This window comes from Salmo trutta, chromosome 27 (assembly GCF_901001165.1).
Source record: "Salmo trutta chromosome 27, fSalTru1.1, whole genome shotgun sequence".
Lineage (NCBI taxonomy): Eukaryota > Metazoa > Chordata > Actinopteri > Salmoniformes > Salmonidae > Salmo > Salmo trutta.
Window position 1 is genome coordinate 15,617,594 of NC_042983.1, and position 21,714 is coordinate 15,639,307.

Consider the following 21,714-nt stretch of genomic DNA (forward strand, 5'->3'; position numbering starts at 1 on the left):
CACTTTTTTTGGTTACTTCATGATTCCATATGTGTTATTTCATAGTTTTGATGTCTTCACTATTATTCGACAATGTATAAAATAGTAAAAATAAAGAAAAACCCTTGAATGAGTAGGTGTTCTAAAACTTTTGACCGGTAGTGTACATATAACTAGGAATAAATTGACAGATAATAGAAGTAGCATATGTGATGCAATGTTGATAAATATTCAAAATATATACAATTTGAATCAATGTCCATTTTTATTGTGCTCTTAAGCAAATGAAGAAGGACTTTATGTAAATAATTGCAAATATGCTTCTATTTGTTTTTTAAGAGCACTATCAAAAAATACAATGTTTAGATTGGTATGTTCACAACATTAGGGTGTATAGAAAAAACGATTTTATGTGCCAAGGTAAAAGTGGAGTTGGCAATACTCAGTAGGGTCTCTAGAGAATCTATTTCTTGGGTGACTGAGATCTAAATATCCAGCAGAACTTTCTACTCCAACCATTCCATTCACTGCAATACAGTGAATGGACATGTGCCAAAGTAAAGGTGGAGTTGGGAATACTCATTTGGGTATGTAACACAGGAGGTTGGAGGTACCTTAATTGGTGAGAACGGGCTCGTGTTCATGACCGGAGCGGAATAGGTGGAATGGTATCAAATACATGTTTTCCATGTGTTTGATGCCATTCCACTTTCGCCATTCCTGCCCTTATTATGAGCCATTCTCCCCTCAGCAGCCTCCCGTGGCCTGTAATCTATATATTGTGTTATTTCTTGGGGTCCTGAGGTGTAAACACCCAGCAGCACTTTCTACTCCACCCACTGCAATGCAATACTACATGCCAAAAAATGTAATATTGGTTTATAGAGAAAAAATATTCTGTGCCGAGGTAAAAGTGGGGTTGGGATTACTCATTAAGTAAGGTCTGTAGAATCTTTATATGATGTTATTTTATGGAGAACTGTGGTCTAAATCCCCAGCAGCACTTTCATTCATTGCCCTATAAATACTACAATATTAAAAGTCAAATTATCCATACATTTTTTTTCAAAGGTGGTAGCAAATCTGTGAGAAAGAGTTGTACTGCACTAGTGATTAAAAACAAACGATATTCCCAAAATGTTGCCCGTTTTTGCAGGGGGACTCTTATTTTAAAATTAAAATAATCTGCGATCGTGTTGCCATCATAATATCCTGCTGCTAGGAGAACGGTAATAAGGCAGAACAACAAGAAGTGTAGTTAAAGAGTTCGGATTGGAGGAAAGCAGAGCCACGTGCATTGTCATTGGATTCGAACATGTGATGACTATGTCCCTCCCCTTCTTTCAAATCAGTTGTGTTTCGCTTTCAGGAATGCTTAATAAAGTCTGGGCCATCAGCGACAACAGTGTACGACACCAAAAGACAGAACGCCAGCTTTGTATTACTAAATAAACTACACATGACATGGCTATAAAGTAAAGTTTAAAACAAAAATAATTCCAAAAACCATTGACCGTATTAAAGCACATCTGTCAAATGCTAACAAATGTAATACATGTTTTTATGCGATTACTGTCTAATAAGGTCAACATGAATTGAACAAATTGACCAGTGTCATAGCAGCATGAATCAAATGGTAGAATACTTCAAGTAGGCACATAGGCTACACTAAACTGTTTGATTAAATATATATATTTTAATCATTCTCTATTGGCCAAAAGAATAGTGCATTTTTTCCAAGTACAATTTCCTACCTCTATATTGTCATATGTGGAACTCCAGCCCCATTTAAAGTTTTCTCATCTCACATCACATTCAATAAGACAGCCAGAACGAGCAAAACATTTAAAAAAAAAAATACAACTCAGTTAAAACCCACTTCCTTATTTCAAGATTGTTCACACAACAGAGCAGTAAATATACATGCTAACCCTGAGCTTACTGTTGTACTGTATACCTAATACATTACATTACTTTTGTAATCATTTCCCTTCTGAAATGAAACCCATCACCCCTTAGTTTATTCTCTGACACGGAGGGGTGTTTGCGTGTAGGGTTAATGTAAGGGGTACATTTCAATTTTAGTCAGTTAGCAGACGCTCTTATCCAGAGCGACTTACAGTTAGTGCATTCATCTTAAGATAGCTAGGTGGGACAATCACATATCACAGGCATAGAAAGTACATTTTTTCTCAAGTAAATAAATCAGTCGTCAGAGCTAGAATGGGAGGTGGCAGAATGGAGTTCTCAGGTTGGGGTGTAGGGTTTGAGCACAGCCTGAAGGTAGGGTGGAGTTCTCAGGTTGGGGTGTAGGGTTTGAGCACAGCCTGAAGGTAGGATGGAGTTCTCAGGTTGGGGTGTAGGGTTTGAGCACAGCCTGAAGGTAGGGTGGAGTTCTCAGGTTGGGGTGTAGGGTTTGAGCACAGCCTGAAGGTAGGATGGAGTTCTCAGGTTGGGGTGTAGGGTTTGAGCACAGCCTGAAGGTAGAATGGAGTTCTCAGGTTGGGGTGTAGGGTTTGAGCACAGCCTGAAGGTAGGATGGAGTTCTCAGGTTGGGGTGTAGGGTTTGAGCACAGCCTGAAGGTAGGATGGAGTTCTCAGGTTGGGGTGTAGGGTTTGAGCACAGCCTGAAGGTAGGATGGAGTTCTCAGGTTGGGGTGTAGGGTTTGAGCACAGCCTGAAGGTAGGATGGAGTTCTCAGGTTGGGGTGTAGGGTTTGAGCACAGCCTGAAGGTAGGATGGAGTTCTCAGGTTGGGGTGTAGGGTTTGAGCACAGCCTGAAGGTAGGATGGAGTTCTCAGGTTGGGGTGTAGGGTTTGAGCACAGCCTGAAGGTAGGATGGAGTTCTCAGGTTGGGGTGTAGGGTTTGAGCACAGCCTGAAGGTAGGATGGAGTTCTCAGGTTGGGGTGTAGGGTTTGAGCACAGCCTGAAGGTAGAATGGAGTTATCAGGTTGGGGTGTAGGGTTTGAGCACAGCCTGAAGGTAGGATGGAGTTCTCAGGTTGGGGTGTAGGGTTTGAGCACAGCCTGAAGGTAGGATGGAGTTATCAGGTTGGGGTGTAGGGTTTGAGCACAGCCTGAAGGTAGGATGGAGTTCTCAGGTTGGGGTGTAGGGTTTGAGCACAGCCTGAAGGTAGGGAGGGGCAGTTCCTCTTGCTGTTCCGTAGGTAAGCACCATGGTCTTGCAGTGGATTTGAGCTTTGACCGGAAGCCAGTGGAGTGTACAAAGGACTGGGGTGACAATAAAGAACTTGGGAAGGTTGAAAACCAGGTGCGCTGCAGTGTTCTGGATAAGTTGCAGGGGTTTGACGGCACAAGCGGGGTTTTCAACCTAGAACCAAGCCCTGGGGAACACCAGTAGTGAGAGTACTTGGTGCAGACACAGATCCTCGCCACGTCACCTGGCAGGCCATGCAATCCAAGTGTGTGCAGAGACGCCCAGCCCTGAGAGGGTTGAGCGGAGGATATGATGGTTCACAGTGTCAAAGGCAGCGGATAGATCTAGGAGGATGAGAACAGAGGAGAGAGAGTCAGCTTTGGCAGTGCGGAGAGCCTCCGCGACACAGAGAAGAGCAGTCTCGGTTGAGTGACCCGTCTTAAAGCCTGACTGGTTAGGGTCAAGAAGATTGTTCTTAGAAAAATAACGAGAAAGTTGATCAGAGACGGCACGCTGAAGTGTTTTGGAAAGAAAAGAAAGAAGGGATACAGGTCTATAGTTTTTGACGTCAGATGAGTCGAGTGTTGGTTTCTTGAGGTGGGGAGCGACTCTGGCCATTTTGAAGTCAGAGGGGACTCAGCCAGTGGTCAGGGATGAGTTGATGATGGATGTGAGGCATAGGAGAAGATCTCCAGAGATGTTCTGGAGAAGGGAGGAGGGGATGGTGTTGAGCATGCAGGTTGTTCTGCGGCCAGACCTTACTAGTCGCAAGATGTCATCTGGAGAGAGAGGGGAGAAAGAGGTCAAGGCGTAGGGTAGTTCTATGTGAGTGAGACCAGTGGACTCAATAGGCTGAGTGAATGAGTAGCGGATGTTGTCAAACTTCTTTTCAAAGTGGTTGACAAAGTCGTCTGCAGAGAGGGAGGAGGGAGGTGGTGGAGGATTAAGGAGGGCGTTGAAGGTAGAAAATTGTTTCCTAGGGTTAGAGAGTGGTAGAAAGTGGCTTTAGCAGCAGATACAGAGGAAGAGTAGGTAGAGAGGAAGGAGTGAAAGGATGATAGGTCCTCCTGAAGTTTAGTTTTCCTCAATTTTCGCTCAGCTGCCCCTAGCCCTCTTCTGTAAGCTCGCAATGCGTCACTCAGGCCAGGGAGCAGGAGAGGAGGGCCGAGCCAGCCGGGAGGAAAGGGGGATAGTGCAAGTCATAGGATGCGGAAAGGGAGGAGAGTAGTGTCGAAGAGGCAGAATCAGGGGAAAGAAGGATTTACCAGAAGGGTTAGGTAGACCAGGTGACATTTAAAGGTGTAAACGCCCAGGAGTCAGGGTGTCCCATGTGCATCAGGTCTGAGTAGGGGGAGGAACTCCACTGGAAGGCAGGTACCTGGTCCCAAGTGGGTCCACTCGCTGCCAGGAAGCCAAACTCACGCCACAGCCCGTAGGATGTCACCTACACACACTCAAAGGTACACATCCAAAAGGTACACACACAGCCAATTAGTGACACCTACAAGAAGCATGTCATAACAGCTCACCTAACTCATACCTAGAGAAATAGAAAGTAGAAGTGGAGGACGGCCTTACCTTCATATCCGTTCCTCCATGTGGTCTCTGCTTCAGCGCTCCGAAGGGATACGTTCCGTTAGCCGGTTCAGGTCGGACCGGGCTGAGATGGTGTTCTCTCCATTAGCAGGCGGGTCACAGCCCTCACACCAAGACAACGGGTCCTCCTTAAAGTTATTATACCTACAGAAAAAGAGGGGGGTAGGGAAGGGATTTTCATACATTGGCTAAAAATGCACAGTGCATTCGAAAAGTATTCAGACCACTTGACTTTTTCCACATTTTGTTACGTTACAGCCTCTATTCTAAAAATGGATTCTACATTTTTTCCCCCTTCAACCTACACACAATACCACATAATGACAAAGCGAAAACAGGTTATTAGAAATGTATACACATTTATTTAAAAAATATATATCACATTTACATTAGTATTTAGACTCTTCGCTATGAGACTCGAAATTGAGCTCAGGTGCATCCTCTTTCCATTGATCATCCTTGAGATGTTTCTACAACTTTATTGGAGTCCAGCTGTGGTAAATTCAATTTATTGGACATGATTTGTAACGGCACACATCTGTTTATAGAAGGTCCCACAGTTGACATTGCATGTCGGGAGCAAAAACCTTTTTTCGCTTTGTCATTATGGGGTAATGTGTGTAGATTGATGAGGGGGGAAAAAAAACATTTAATCCATTTTAGAATAAGGCTGTAACGTAACAAAATGTAGAAAAAGTCAAGGGGTCTGAATACTTTCCGAATGCACTGTAGGTAAGGACACAGCTGTAGGTAAGGATACTCGTGTATATAAGCCTAAATGCAGGTCTGTCCCTCTCTCTCCTGTGACATCTGGTGTAGAAGCCTCTGACTGGAAGAGCGTACCTCATGAGGCGGACCATGGAGTCCATGTCTGTGATTGGTTCCTTCTGAAGATCTGGGCTCGAGGGTTCATGTCCAGAGAGAACCACGGACCAAACTGTTTAACCAGTTCTCGACAGCCACTGGCATTACACCTCCTCATAGTACCTACACACACACAGTGAGAGTGTGTGTCATACATACACAGGTTATTTCTGTTGTTGATCAGAACAAACCTGAGAGACAGACAGTCACCACCTTTTAATAATATAGTCATTACTAGTGTGTGGTAGTTATATATGTTGTTATTGGTACTTACGGGATGTTATAACTGGACCAGTAACCTTTCTGCAGCAACTCCTGGGTTTTATCAGAGTGAACAACCAGCCCACTACAGAACATAACCACACACACACACACACACACACACACTTATTGCTGTTATTGATAAATAGCCAGCTCACCACAGCAGGATGAACACACAAAACATTTCTCCAATGTGTGTGTGTGCTTGGGTTGTCGCGATACCAGGATCGCAATACTACGATACCGGATTTTCTTTTGGCCCAAAAAATGTTTACTTTATGGTCCTTTAAATCCCTACTTTATGTAAAATATGTGTGTGATATAGCTTGCAACATAAACAAAGGTGACTCTGGATAACAACATGAGGACTGTTTTCCTCAAGAAATGAATGAAGGTTTTGTTTCTTTTCATTCCTAGTATCTTAACACTGGTATCGTGACCAGCCGTGTGTGTGTTGACTCTTACGGGAGCTGCTCCAGTACAGTAAACAGCTGCTCCTTGGTCTCTGTCATCCCCGGAGTGAAATGCCTGTAGTCCACTATCATCCACTGGTTATTACATCTAACACACACATACCTACAAGTGAGGGAATGCATTGGTTCCAAAGGTAGACATTCTACGCTGTCTGGGGGTCTGTATTGAGGCCATTGAGTAATTTATGATGATTGATGAGACACTAGTTAGTCTTTTAGGTTCCACTGTAACTCCCCTCTGGTGAGTAACAGAGGCTGTTAACTGACAGACTGTAAGTAGATATGCTAGAGATAGGCTAGAGAAGTAAAACATCTCAGAGACTGAGATAAGCTGTAGAAGACAGATTAAATAGCCCTAACTCTAACCCTACAAATCAACATGAGTAACCTTTGATTTCTGGGGACTTTGGCCTGAGTCGGTGTCACTGATAAGTCCCATGCCTGCCTTCCCAGCAGAGTTGGGGTCAATTCGAATGTAGGAATTGAATTCAATATATGAATTGGCCCCAACCCACGCCACAGAATGAAGAATTTGAATTGAGTTTGAATTGAAGGAAGTAGAATTTAATTAAAACCAATTAAACTGAGACGTGAAACATGAAAGGCTCATTCATTTGACATATGCCACTTATTAATGCAAAGAATACACAATTTCAAATATTAGTTTCATTATAACTCAAAGATGTCAAACAATATTTTTCTTTGTCATGAGATGTTTTTTTTCATCAAAAATATGAAAACATTAAGGGAATTATGAATTATTATAGACAACCCACAACACAATCTTAGGATATTTCCAGACCACTGTAATTATTTACAATTGTTTTAGGAGAATGAGTTTTAAAAATTAAATGTTTCAACCTTATGCTACATGGTATTGGTAACCATACATTATGTCAAAATAAACATTACTATGGTGATGTGTAGAATAAATAAGCCATTTTAATTTCATTTAATTAAATTCTACTTCCTTTCATTCAAATTTCAATCAAATTCTGCTACCTGTGGGGGTGGCCAATTTCAAGAATTGAATTGGAATTAAAGAGAAATTTGCAACTCAGTACAGAATTGACTTAACTCTGCTCCTCCCCGAAAAAAAATCTCACTCAGGTCACCTGACCACTCGTGATATTTCATGTGATGTTATTTTTAGTTTACTTAATTCCTTTAAGGGATAGTTCCGTTCACTCTTCATCTCCTAGTGTCCTTTAAATGGACAGTTAAATAGCTTGTTGAGGGTTTGTTTTCTGATCTTCAGCTTTGGTCTAACAGTACTGGAGAGATAACCAACATGGTAGACATCCATAGGTCAATGAGAGTCTACAGGAAGGAGAAAATGTCGCCCAAATGGCCTGAAGAGACTCACGTTCCACTGTTGCGTTTGCTGAAAATCTCTGCCCACTCCTTGCCGGATGCAGCCAGCCTATTGGCTACGATGTTCCTCAGCCACTCCATCACTGCTCCGGTTGGTTGAACAAATTTCCAGAGGGCGGGATTACTGTTGTCGATGCTGGTCTCCAAGGTAACCTGTGGAGGGACATCTTTAAAAAACAAATACTACACACACATATACTATGTACACACATATTACACAAAGCTCTCACCAGCCCGGTACTAAGGATGTAGAAGTCATCTCCAGAGAAAATGGACCCTGGGTAGGAGGAGAAGGCCTGGGTTCCGCCAGGGATTGGATCACTGTCTGAGAACAACAGAACACAGAAATCAAACTCAGAACCATAAAATATAGAACACACAACACCACACAACTCATGGTTGGCCTTTCCCAGTATTCACAAGCGGAGTTTCCAGGAGTGCTTCATTAAGAGTGTGTATGTTAGGAGGGACATTAGGAGACATTGTAGACATAGTTAACTTATCCTTATGAGAGTTTTAGGGGTCAAAGGTTACCTGTAGGAGAGACACGGTAGGCGAACTGGTACTTCTTTAGGATGCGCAGCATGGCCTGGTAGATGTTCCAGGTATCATGAGACACCAGCAGATCCTTGTTGCCAGGCAATAGCTTGACGAGGGCGGAGCAGGAGCCAGAGCCCAGTGTCCGGGATTGGCTAGATTTGTTTAGGGCCCCCTCAAGATCCACCAGGTCTCCTCCCATCTGGAAAAGTCTGAATAGCCCATAGAGATGGAAAGACGCCTCATCATTGTATCCATGCCATTATGGCGTCTGTGACAGCATGGGCAGTGCTATTAAGGCCATCTCCATTTTGAAGTAGTACATTTTCTTATTTGTTACGATTGGCTGATCGCTCCTGATGACCTGGTTGCACATGACTCCAGCAGCATCACCAGGAGGGATCAGCCAATGAAGTTGGAAGTCCCACTAAGTGGACTACATTAAAATGGTGGAAGCCCTCAATAGCTCTGGCCATGCTAAAATGGCGTTTGGCCACTAGATGCCGCTATCATTCTCTCTGGAATAGCCACAGAGAAATAGAGGGTTTGGTCATAGCTGTATAGCAAGGTGCACTTGATTTAGCTCACCCTAAAAAAAATCCCCATTGGAACCCCTCACATTATTCCTGAGATGGGTACTCTTGGTGAGTAAAATCAGGGGTGCTTACAGAAACTCACTGCTGGGCTGATCTCATAGAGAATGATAGAGGACTCTTCTTTGTATCTGTCCAATTATGCCGTCTGTGAGTGGACGGGCAGCACCATTGAGGCCATTTCCATTTTGAAGTAGTCAATTTTCTTCTACTACTTCTATGAGTTGGTAAACAAACTGAAAGGGTGCATACTACTTGCAGTGTGTTGTTTGAACAGATAAAGCCAAGGTTGCCGATTTACTGCCACCTGCAGTTATGGAATGTTTGCTCACAAGTATTATTCATTGGCTGACCCCTCCTGATGATCTGGATGGAATTATGTGATGGAATTAAGTCCCACCCAGTTGACTACTTCAAAATAGTTTAAGTCCTGAATGGCGCTGCCCATGCTAAAATAGCTTTTGGGCACTAGAGTCCTCTATCATTTTCTATGGGTGAACTCTAACCCATCAGAGGTCACAGACCACACTTACAGGAAGCCGAAGGGGTTGAGAGTGAAAGGGCCTCTGGGAAATGACAGCTGATCATTGTAGCCATCTTCCAGACCTTTCAGCTGCAGCAACACCAACCACACCAAAGCGAGAGAAAGTCTAAATACAAAATGTCCTCTACTAAGGCGTTCTTATTAGATCCCAAGTGTGTACTGAATGATCCACTCTAGCAAGTTATTTACTGTTTAGACACAGAGAAAAAGGAGTAGATACTTGGTGATTTAGCACATTGGCTGACCCAGACTCAGCCAATACCTGGTGCCAGTAGGGACAGTGTGGATGCCCCTCTATCTGCTGTCTGACCCACTGCAGGTTGGTGGTGATGTAATCCTTCAGTCTGTGACAGAATCCTGACTCAAATGTAAACGGACCGCAGTACCCCATAAGTGTGTTCATCCAGTGCTTATAGATCAGCTATGACACAAACACACAAATAGATCAGCTATAGATTTGGGTCGTGTTCCCCTGTTCAGATGTTGCATGGATCAACCAATGGTTGCGTGCTACGTCATCGATTGTGCCGTCAGACACCAGACTGCTGTAATGTTTGTAAGATCTGGCATTTGTCAGCAATGTCTGAGCAGGGGAACACGACCTTAGACTCCACTGCCCCAGCAGGGTTAGGGTGACTGTGTCTCGCTCTACCTTACCTCGGAGCTGACTGCAGCTTCAACGGCCCCGGCTTGGATGCTATCATTATAGCGCCCGCTAGTGGTCACCTCCAGATATGCCCAGCAGAGGGAGAGAACACTTAGTGAATATACATAAAAATGTATTTGGGTAAGGAGTTTTACCCTGATCACGACCTGACTTGTTAGGAAAGTCTTTGGGTGTCTACTCCAGCAGTTCCCAAACTAGGGATATGAAAATGGGGTCGCAGACAAATTTCCACCCCCCAAAAATGGTATATATCTTCTTTGTATCTCAAAATCATTGTAATGTGGTTAACATTTAAAAATCTAAAAGAACATTTTTGAAATCTAAAAGATGAAATTCAACTAGAGTGTCCTTAGATCGTAGGAAAAGGCCGCACTTAAACGTTGCGCTCGAATTGGAACGATGCAAGTCCAACAGTCAACTGCGGCCTTTCGAGCTGTCATGTGACCGAATGCTGCAGAGAACGCAATCACGGGTTACTAGGGAGGAGTTTTGGTCGACTCAAAGGGAATACCCTGCCATCTCCCTCAGAGCATTTACAACTCAAGGTAACCTTCGCCAGCTCATATCTGTGTGAAGCTGCAGTCAGCAGTGCTCTCGTCTGCATTATAACCAAATATCAATCCAGGTTGGATGTGACAGCAGAGATGAAGTGTGCACTGTTGACTACTCCCCCTGCCTTTGAGAAGCTTCGACGTGACATGCTTCATGCACACCCATCTCATTAGTGGTGGTGACTGGTGAGATAATGGTGCTTTCAAAATGAGGTCAAATCATGACGTCAGTGATCTTCAGGTCGGAGCTTTAGAAAGAGGCAGAGTTCCCGACTTAGAATTCCGAGTTGGATGACCTAACAATGATTTCACAGTCTGACCAATTTTTGTTCCGAGTTCCCAGTTGTCTTGAACGCAGTGAAGTCGGAGATTTCCGAGTTCCCAATTGTTTTGAACGCGGCATTTGACATGTCAGACTAATTTGCAATTGACTGTCATAGCCCCACATTACAAGTATGTGATCGTGAGTTTAGAAGACAATCAGAAATACTTTTAGAATGTTTTGCAATTGACTGCTATAGCCCCCCCAAAAAAGTAAACATTGGCTGTTAATTACATACTTTTCTTTCACACGGTTGGGGTCGCAAGAATTTTCAGATATCAAAATGGGGTCGTGGACGATTACATTTTGGGAACCCCTGGTCTACTCTATGGGGTGGATTTGGATGACACACTGTTAAACTACAACCCTGAATAAAAATGGGAATGCTCTTTTATCACAACAGATGTAATAGAACAGGCACTCCCATTTGACTAAAATCGATTCTAGTACATAGTCTGTCCTATCCCCATTGTCAAGCCAATGTTGTCTAGACTAAATCTATTTTTTAAGAGCCCATGTTTGGCTAAACTGCTCGTTGTAACTTGCTCTTTACCCAAATGCATATTTTTTGTGCTGCTTCGTCTATGTAGCTACATTAGCGCTGGTCCAGGGCGATAGCGCGCAGAGGAATTTACCCTGAGTTCTTGATGTCGTCGGTAAAGTTCGCCCAGGCTACATAGTCGTCTCGGAAACCCTCTTGTAGAGACAGCTGGCCAGTTTGTTTATCGAGAACAGCAGAATTAATCTCGGTCTGAACAGGCGTCCATGATAAATACAAAACACATAAAAACATAGAAATCTTCACTGAGGTTGACTTGTGTGGACACCTGTCAGACATCTTTACTATTGTGGGTTGTGACGAAAACTGAGGAAGGAATTTCAAAATCAAAGTCCCCACCCTCTAACATAAGTGATATAAGTTCTGATATAAGTTCTGATAAAATAAAAATGCAATTAATTAAAAACAAACTCTCAAAGCCACTTTATCAAATGGATAACATTTAATTGTTGAGTACAAATAACCATATCATCATCAGAGTCCCATGTCCTGGTCTGGCAGCTGCTCGGCCTCCGACCGCAAGGCACTACAGAGGGTAGTGCATATGGTCCAGTACATCACTGGGGCCAAGCTTTCTGCCGTCCAGGACCTCTATACCAGGCTGTGTCAGAGGAAGGCCCCAAAAATTGCCAAAGACTCCAGACACCCTAGTCATAGACTGTTCTCTCTGCTACCGCATGGCAAGCCGTACCGGAGCGCCAAGTCTAGGACCAAAAGGCTTATTTACAGCTTCTACCACCAAGCCATGAGACTCCTGAACAGCGAATCAAATGACTACCCGGACTATTTGCATTGTCCCCACCACCCATTTTTATGCTGCTGCTACCCTCTGTTTATTATCCATGCATAGTCACCTACATGTACATATTACCTCAATTATCTCGACAAACCGGTGCCCCTGCAGATTGTACCAGTACACCCTGTATATAGCCTCACTGTTATTTTATTGTTGCTCCTTAATTATTAGTTAGATTTTTTTTATTTATTTTTATTACTAAAGTTTATTTTAGTAAATACTTTACTTTAACACTTTTTTTTCTTAAAACTGCATTGTTGGTTAAGGGCTTGTAAGTAAGCATTTCACTGTAAGGTCTACTACACCTGTTGTATTTGGCGCATGTGACAAATAAACATTTATTTGATGTCATCGTCAGGGCCCTCTTACTGAGATGTCTCTTTCTCTCTCTCTCTCTCTCTCACACACACACACACACACACACACACACACACACACACACACACACACACACACACACACACACACACACACACACACACACACACACACACACACACACAGGAGTTCCTTGTCTCAACAGCACTCTGTTTCTGATTCCTCCTTCTCCTGTCACTAGGTCCAGATTATGCAGTCAGTCCTACCCACATGGGGCCACAGGCACCAATCAGGGCTGGGTTGTGGTTAAGGGGTGTGATTTAGGGGTCAGTCATCCTTTGCCCCCTCGGTCTCCATAATCCCCTCCATCACCTCTGCTTCTTCTTAGGGACGTCAAAGAGAGAGAGAGAGATCAGAGAATAGGTTTCTCCAAACATCAATATGAAATGTATTACTGTATCTGTATGCTGGTACGCTGGGTGTTACCGTGGAAATGCTCAGCTGTTTTCCTACGTAGCGTCTCCACAGTGTCTTCAGCATCGGCCCACTGTAGAACCAGCCGACACCCGTACAGATGGTACAGTAGCTATGGCACAGCGCTGAGAATGCTTTCTACAGTGGATTCAAGAAATAACTCTCAACAGTACTGTACAGCAACAATAATGGTTTTTTAGAGGGGAAACAAGAAATAACACACACCGTGGTCATTCACCCTCACTCACCTTGGCATCCTGTTTTGTGAGGAAGTCTACATAGCCAAACCCGCTGTGAACCCAGGTGCCGGTACCGGGCGCCTTCTTTGGCAGACGAACAGTCTTCAGTTCCCCAAACGTGCTGGAGGGGATACACATATCATCATCATCATCATCATCAGTGTGAGAGTGACTGAAGCCTTGTTCACACTGCAGGCCTTAATGCTCAAATCAGTTTTGTTTTTCAAATCCACTTTGGAATAATAAGTTACAAGAGTGACCAAATCGGATGCGTGTTCAGACAGCAGTCATTTTTCTGACATAGCTATGCTGGTTGTCATAGCAATGACGGGTGTAAACACAATGGTGTAGGCTGATTGGTGGTGGTACTTGTGCTTCCTATCACTCAGAAGTTATGTAGCAAGCTAAGGCGACAAAGAATTTGAAAATGCTTGTCACGTCTACTCCCACTCCTCCCCTCCAGTGTTCAACGTCGCCTGTATACTAACCACCGGTCCTGGGATCCATCATTATGCACACCTGCAGATCATCATGATACTCACCTGAACTCCATTACCTTCCTGATTACCTCCCCTATATCTGTCACTCCCTTGGGTTCCTTCCTCAATCAGTTTTTTTTTTTTCCTGTGTTCATGTGTAAATGCCACTTATGTTGTCTCCTTTCATGTTTGTTGTTTTATTAAACGTTTCACCTGCACCTCAACTCACAGCGTCTCCGTTTCAATGCTCCCATATCTATAAGGAGAAAATCTGCATTGTGTCATTATAAGTACTCTTATTACTATTAGTTTGTTGTTAGTTTGTGTAACTGTGATCAGCATGATGGAGTGACTCTCTTGGTGGCACTCAGAGACTTTCAACTCCAACTGGTGGTCAGCCACACTGCAGTACTAAGAGAAAGAGAGCTGGGGGAGGAGAGACTGACAGATAGACAGGGTGAGAGAGATAAGTGTGAGATCAGTATCTGTAGGGGTTAAAGGTTAGGTGTCAAGGATCAGTACTAGGGTCAGTACCTGTAGCTGCCTTATGGCCTTCTCTGCTGCCTTCAGTGTCTGAAGCAGTGCGGCTTGGCTGGGTTGTGTTTCAGCGGATGCACGGCTCTCGACCTTCGCCTCTCCCGAGTCCGTACGGGAGTTGCAGCGATGGGACAAGACTGTAACTACCAATTGGATACCACGAAATTGGGGAGAAAAAGGGGTATAATAATAACAAATAAAGAAGCACCGGGATCAACACTCTTCATCAAGAACCTCACCTATCTTACTGGGCATGGCTGCAGAGAACACTCCTATCGGGGCCCACTCTAAGTATAGGGGAACGTGCTAGAACTAGAAAGTGAGGCAGGCAGAAGGAGAGAGACAGTATGTTACAGTACACTAAAACTGAACGCGACCATGGTCTTCATCAGACAGCATTCTGCTAATACAAATGTAATGAATATGCATATTCAGTCCTATTGTCGCATTAGAGGCCACATTTATATGGAACACACACACACCTTGCCTCAGTGGGCTCAAGGTATTCTATTATGTCAGTTAGGCCCGCAGGCGGCAGCAGCACTCTACCCAGGGTGCCATGCTATGAGAACAGCACCTCCAGGTCCTCGACCTTCACTCCCGCTGGAAGGTTCTTCACCAGGAATACACACGTGCCCCTGCGCCTAAACACACACACACAAATAAACAGAATCCAAAGTGATCAAAATGTTAAATAATGTTATGAACTTTAAATAATGTTCTCTTCTTAATGCTCTGTTAGCAAATCCTAGACAGTATTTTGCAACATACCTGACTGAAGGAGTCCAGACAAATGTGGTTGTCTAACAGGAACTGGTGAGACTCCTGGACATCCTCACTGTTACACTCTTCTATGATATCATGGCGGTCCGCAATCAATCATTTAAGTACATGCCGCCACCTACTGTGCTGGAATGTACAATCAATCATGATCTGCCCAATTCTGTACTACCATGAAAATAAAAAACAAATAAATCCCTACTAACTTCTACCACACCATCCCTAACCCCCCACCCCATTAAACTGTATCTATATCATGCTGAAACACTCCACTTTCAGGATTGTTCAGCATGTCAACAACAATTTCAACAGTAACATCTGTTACCCCAAATATCACTTTTGCTGTCTCCACAATAACCTTCAACCTGGCATTTTTGCTTTCCACACCCCGAGACGTATTGACAACCTTACCAATAAAAGTGTCCTTTGACACCGCACATTCATGAGCGCAAGATTTCCGAACAGGCCTCCAAACCATGCCAGGACCAGCAGAAACACCAGCTCCGACATTAGGTCCACTTACTACAGGAGCAGCCGTGGAAGCTACATCATTCCACACTGTTGTTCCACCAATCTGTTTTACAGCATCTGTACACAATACATCATGACTAATTCTATATCTCATGGCATTTTTTTGCCTTTACCTCCATTATCTCACATCATTTGCTCACATTGTATATAGTCTTGTTTTTTTTCTACTGCATCATTGATTGTATGTTGTTTTACTCCATGTGTAACTCTGTGTTTTTGTATGTTGTCGAACTGCTTTGCTTTATCTTGGCCAGGTCGCAATTGTAAATGAGAACTTGTTCTCAACTTGCCTACCTGGTTAAATAAAGGTGAAATAAAAAATAAAATAAAAAAGCCTCTCTAGCCCCTTTCTGCACCGGGCATCCACCAAATGCTGTACTATGCCGAGATGTGAGATAATTAAATCAAATCAAATCAAATCAAATCAAATGTATTTATATAGCCCTTCGTACATCAATTAACTTGCTATTGTGACATTACGTACGTTCGAGGGAAATAGGCACTTTTCTCAACATATACACTGACATTGAGAAGGGATTGCGTGACTATTACCTTAGCAACCGTGTGACGCAGCATGACAACGTGAACGTGATTGGTCGATATTCTGCTAAGTGGGGTGTTATACGTTCTTCATTCATTGGATTCTTATCTCCTTTGTCGAATATCTCTAGCAACAGCACCATGCAATGCACCCTGGACTAAAGAGACAGACAAATAGGAAAACAATTCTAGACCCTTCGTTAAATTACACATTTCTCGAGGTAGGAATATCGCAAAAATATGATCAATGGCTCATTCAAGAGAAGACATCCTCCCGAGTTATGACATCTGCCAGTATTGAAATCTGACATGTATGATAGACGTTTTCTCGATCTAAAAGTCGTATTCCTATTAACATCCAGTGTAATGAGAGAGACTTTATCACAGTGCTACGTCATACCGGACGGATTTCTGCCTGCTTGAACGCCAATAACTCAGATACACATGAAAATGTGAAATGACCTAGGAAATCGATAGCACATCCCTCAGAGATGCACAAAACATTCTAACATTCAATATCGGTGAACATTTCTTTTAAAGAAAATTTCCTGCAATTCTACATATTTTGCCAATGGGCAGCGAGAGAATTGTGCAGTTATAAAGCACATTTTCTAACAAAATCAATGGGGGCCCCATGCTATTACATTTTGGGAATTTTAGATTCTTCAGACTGTCTAGTTTCTATTTTGGTCATTGTTAGTTCTCAAAGATGATCTTATTTAAAAAATATATAGCTCCATTATATTTTTATCACACTTCAAATCCAGTTTTAGTCGTTTACGTTTATACTGAAAACGTTTTACCATCTCAAAAATTATTTTCAAAATAAATTAATACATTTTTTTTGGGTGAAAATAATTTGTGGCAGCAACCATTTAGCAGAGGCGGCCCGGCACTGGACAAAAGGAACACCTATGTGAGAATGCTATTCATTGACTACAGCTCAGTGTTCAACACCTCAAAGCTCATCACTAAGCTAAGTACCCTGGGACTAAACACCTCCCTCTGCAACTGGATCCTGGACTTCCTGACGGGCCACCCCCAGGTGGTAAGGGTAGGTAACAACACATCCGCCACGCTGATCCTCAACACGGGGGCCCCTCAGTGGTGCGTGCTCAGTCCCCTCCTGTACTCCCTGTTCACTCATGACTGCATGGCCAGGCACAACTCCAACACCATCATTAAGTTTGCCGATGACACAATAGTGGTAGGGCTGATCACCAACAACGACGAGACAGCATATAGAGAGGAGGTGAGAGACCTGGCCATGTGGTGCCAGGACAACAACTTCTCCCTCAACCTGTTCAAGACTAAGGAGATGATTGTGGACTACAGGAAAAGGAGGGCCGAACACGCCCCCATTCTCATCGACGGGGCTGTAGTGGAGCAGGTTGAGAGCTTCAAGTTCCTTGGCGTCCACATCACCAACAAACTAACTATGGTCCAATCACATCAAGACAGTCGTGAAAAGGGCACGACATAACCTATTCCCCCTCAGGAGACTGAAAAGATTTGGCATGGGTCCTCAGATCCTCAAAAGGTTCTTCAGCTGCACCATCGAGAGCATCCTGACTGGTTGCATCACTGCCTCGTATGGCAACTGCTCGGCCTTCGACCGCAAGGCACTCCAGAGGGTAGTGCGTACGGCCCAGTACATCCAGGAACTCTATACCAGGCGGTGTCAGAGGAAGGCCCTAAAAATTGTCAAAGACACCAGCCACACTAGTCATAGACTGTTCTCTCTGCTACCGGAACGCCAAGTCATACCGGAACGCCAAGTCTAGGTCCAAGAGGCTTCTAAACAGCTTCTACCCCCAAGCCATAAGACTCCTGAACATCTAATCAAATGGTTACCCAGACTATTTACGTTGCCCCCCCCCCCTCCAAATCCCCCCTCCCCACACTCTTTTATGCTGCTGCTACTCTCTGTTATTATCTATGCATAAGTCACTTTAATAACTCTACCTACATGTATAAATTACCTCGACTAACCGGTGCCCCCGCACATTGACTCTGTACCGGTACCCCCTGTATATAGCCTCGCTATTGTTATTTTTCCTGCTGCACTTTACATTTTTATAGATTTTTTTAGATTTTTCTCAAAACTGCATTGTTTGTTAAGGGCTTGTAAACAAGCCTTTCACTGTAAGGTCTACCTACACCTGTTGTATTCGGCTCATATGACAAATAAAATGTGATTTGATTTGATACAGTATCTGTGCGTGTATGTACATACCATGCTTTGTGATGAAGTCTTGGAGCTCCTCTTCTGTGCAGGTTTAGGGCAGGTTCCTTGTGAAGAGTCTTCCTGACTCTGCTACATCTTCCTCCTCTTCATCTTCCTTCAGCTCCCTGGTGAATCTCCTCTCGCTCCCTTTCTCCACCTGCCCCTCAGACTTGTGAGCCTTTTCCACCTCCTCCTCTGAGCGCAGGTCCACGTACATATACTCGGTTTTGTTGCCGGTGGCATTCTTGATGATTCGAATGGCTCTCTTGCACTTGTTGCTGTTTATATCACACATAAACAACCCAAGATGTCACGCATAAATAAACCATTTCCCCACCTCCGAACTCCACATCAAGCCACACACACTCACCTCTTTGATGTTGAAGGGACATTCTCACAGTTTCACTGTGGATTCAGTCTATGGGGCACAGAGAGATAGGGACACACACACACATTACCAAAGGGGATACGGCAATGAAAACCCTCAACTCTAATTTCACTGTCAGGATGCTACACCATATGTCGTTTTAACTGCTATCCTCCATCAGTTCAATGAAGGTAGGATTTGAGTTTAAATTTACAGTCCCAAGGTTTGTGGGTCAGGGGTGCAGGTCAAATGCTAGGTGTTAAAGGTTAGGCATTTGCCCTACCTCCTGCTGTTTGACAGGCTTGCTAGATTTGCCCTGGCTTTTATCCAGTGAAGGGACTGGTGCTTTGGCCCTCTGGATACCGTCTCTATCCCCACTCTCATAGGCACTGTCTGTCTGCTGCATAGGGGCAGGCTCATCTTCCTCATCATCTTCATCCTCAGCAGCACCCCGTCTCTGCGCCACAGGTACTCCATATCAGACAGGCCAGACTTCAGAGCCTCTTTATTAGCACCTGACAATGAAAACACACTGTTAACACACACACATTTACCAGCATCTGTCAAACAAAAGGTCTATGTAGGCATGTGTACCTAACCTGGTCTTCTTCCTCATCTTACTCCTCATCCTTCTTCTTCTCGTCTGACTCAAATTTGAAGTAATCATCCAAGGCTTCTTCAAATCAAATCAAATGTATTTATATAGCCCTTCTTAGATCAGCTGATATCTCAAAGTGCTGTACAGAAACCCAGCCTAAAACCCCAAACAGCAAGCAATGCATGTGTAGAAGCACGGTGGCTAGAAAAAACTCCCTAGAAAGGCCAAAACCTAGGAAGAATCCTAGAGAGGAACCAGGCTATGAGGGGTGGCCAGTCCTTTTCTGGCTGTGCCAGGTTGAGATTATAACAGAACATGGCCAAGATGTTCAAATGTTCATAAATGACCAGCATGGTCAAATAATAATAATCACAGTAGTTGTCGAGGGTGCAACAGGTCAGCACCTCAGGAGTAAATGTCAGTTGGCTTTTCATTGCCAATCATTGAGAGTATCTCTACCGCTCCTGCTGTCTCTAGAGAGTTGAAAACAGCAGGTCTGGGACAGGTAGCACGTCCAGTGAACAGGTCAGGGTTCCATAGCCGCAGGCAGAACAGTTGAAACTGGAGCAGCAGCACGGCCATGTGGACTGGGGACAGCAAGGAGTCATCATGCCAGGTAGTCCTGAGGCATGGTCTTAGGGCTCATGTCCTCCGAGAGAGAGAAAGAAAGAGAATTAGAGAGAGCATACTTAAATTCACACAGGACACTGGATAAGACAGGAGAAATACCCCAGATATAACAGACTGACCCTAGCCCCCCGACACATAAATATTGGAGACTAAGACAGGAGGGGTCAGGAGACACTGTGGCCCCACCCGATGGTACCCCCGGACAGGTCCAAACAGGCAGGATATAACCCCACCCACTTTACAAAGCACAGCCCCCACACCACTAGAGAGATATCTCCAACCACCAACTTACCATCCTGAGACTAGGCCGAGTATAGCCCACAAAGATCTCCGCCACGGCACAACCCAAGGGGGGTGCCAACCCAGACAGGAAGACCACGTCAATGACTCAACCCACTCAAGTGACGCACCCCTCATAGGGACGACATGGAAGAGCACCAGTAAGCCAATGACTCAGCCCCAACTCATCTCTCCAGAATCCCAGTGGAGAGAGGGGAACCGGCCAGGCAGAGACAGTAAGGGTGGTTCGTTGCTCCAGTGCCTTTCCGTTCACCTTCACACTCCTGGGCCAGACTACACTCAATCATAGGACCTACTGAAGAGATGAGTCTTCAATAAAGACTTAAAGGTTGAGACCGAGTCTGCATCTCTCACATGGGTAGGCAGACCATTCCATAAAAATGGAGCTCTATAGGAGAAAGCCCTGCCTCCAGCTGTTTGCTTAGAAATTCTAGGGACAATTAGGAGGCCTGCGTCTTGTGACCGTAGCGTATGTGTAGGTATGTACGGCAGGACCAAATCAGAAAGATAGGTAGGAGAAGGCCCATGTAATGCTTTGTAGGTTAGCAGTAAAACCTTAAAATCAGCCCTCGCTTTAACAGGAAGCCAGTGTAGGGAGGCTAGCACTGGAATAATATGATCCAATTTTTTGGTTGTAGTCAGGATTCTAGCAGCCGTATTTAGCACTAACTGAAGTTAATTTAGTGCTTTATCCGGGTAGCCGGAAAGTAGAGCATTGCAGTAGTCTAACCTAGAAGTAACAAAAGCATGGATTCATTTTTCTGCATCATTTTTAGAAAGAAAATGTCTGATTTTTGCAGTGTTATGTAGATGGGAAAAAAGCTGTCCTTGAAACAGTCTTGATATGTTTATCAAAAGAGAGATCAGGGTCCAGAGTAACGCCGAGGTCCTTCACAGTTTTATTTGAGACGACTGTACAACCATCAAGATTAATTGTCAGATTCAACAGAAGATCTCTTTGTTTCTTGGGACCTAGAACAAGCATCTCTGTTTTGTCCGCCAGCCAACCACTTCCTTATGTCTGAAACACAGGCTTCCAGCGAGGGCAATTTATGGGCTTCACCATGTTTCATTGAAATGTACAGCTGTGTGTCATCCGCATAGCAGTGAAAGTTAACATTATGTTTTCGAATGACATCCCCAAGTGGTAAAACATATAGTGAAAACAATAGTGGTCCTAAAATGGAACCTTGAGGAGCACCGAAATGTACAGTTGATTTGTCAGAGGGCAAACCATCCACAGAGACAAACTGATATCTTTCTGACAGATAAGATCTAAACCAGGCCAGAACTTGTCCGTGTAGACCAATTTGGGTTTCCAATCTCTCCAAAACAATGTGATCGATGGCATCAAAAGCAGCACTAAGGTCTAGGAGCACAAGGACAGATGCAGAGCCTCGGTCTGACGCCATTAAAATGTA

General features: G+C 44.0%; 1 long non-coding RNA gene and 1 pseudogene across 3 annotated transcripts; both read right to left on the reverse strand.

The window, feature by feature from the left end:
* Nucleotides 1–1,400: 1,400 nt before the first annotated feature.
* LOC115164052 (putative phospholipase B-like 2) lies at nucleotides 1,401–10,082 on the reverse strand (annotated as a pseudogene).
* A 2,747-nt stretch (nucleotides 10,083–12,829) lies between these two features.
* LOC115164419 (uncharacterized) lies at nucleotides 12,830–19,520 on the reverse strand. 3 transcript variants are annotated; one of them, XR_003869916.1, is made up of 10 exons: nucleotides 19,365–19,520; nucleotides 19,049–19,280; nucleotides 18,769–18,816; nucleotides 18,408–18,676; nucleotides 15,092–15,229; nucleotides 14,803–14,964; nucleotides 14,318–14,463; nucleotides 13,314–13,425; nucleotides 13,078–13,203; nucleotides 12,830–12,974 (listed from the first exon to the last, which is right to left on the reverse strand). It is a non-coding gene; the product is annotated as an uncharacterized LOC115164419 (long non-coding RNA). The 3 variants fall into 3 exon arrangements; XR_003869917.1 differs by having other exon boundaries at nucleotides 12,830–12,971; nucleotides 19,360–19,520; XR_003869915.1 differs by having other exon boundaries at nucleotides 19,360–19,520.
* Nucleotides 19,521–21,714: the final 2,194 nt, after the last annotated feature.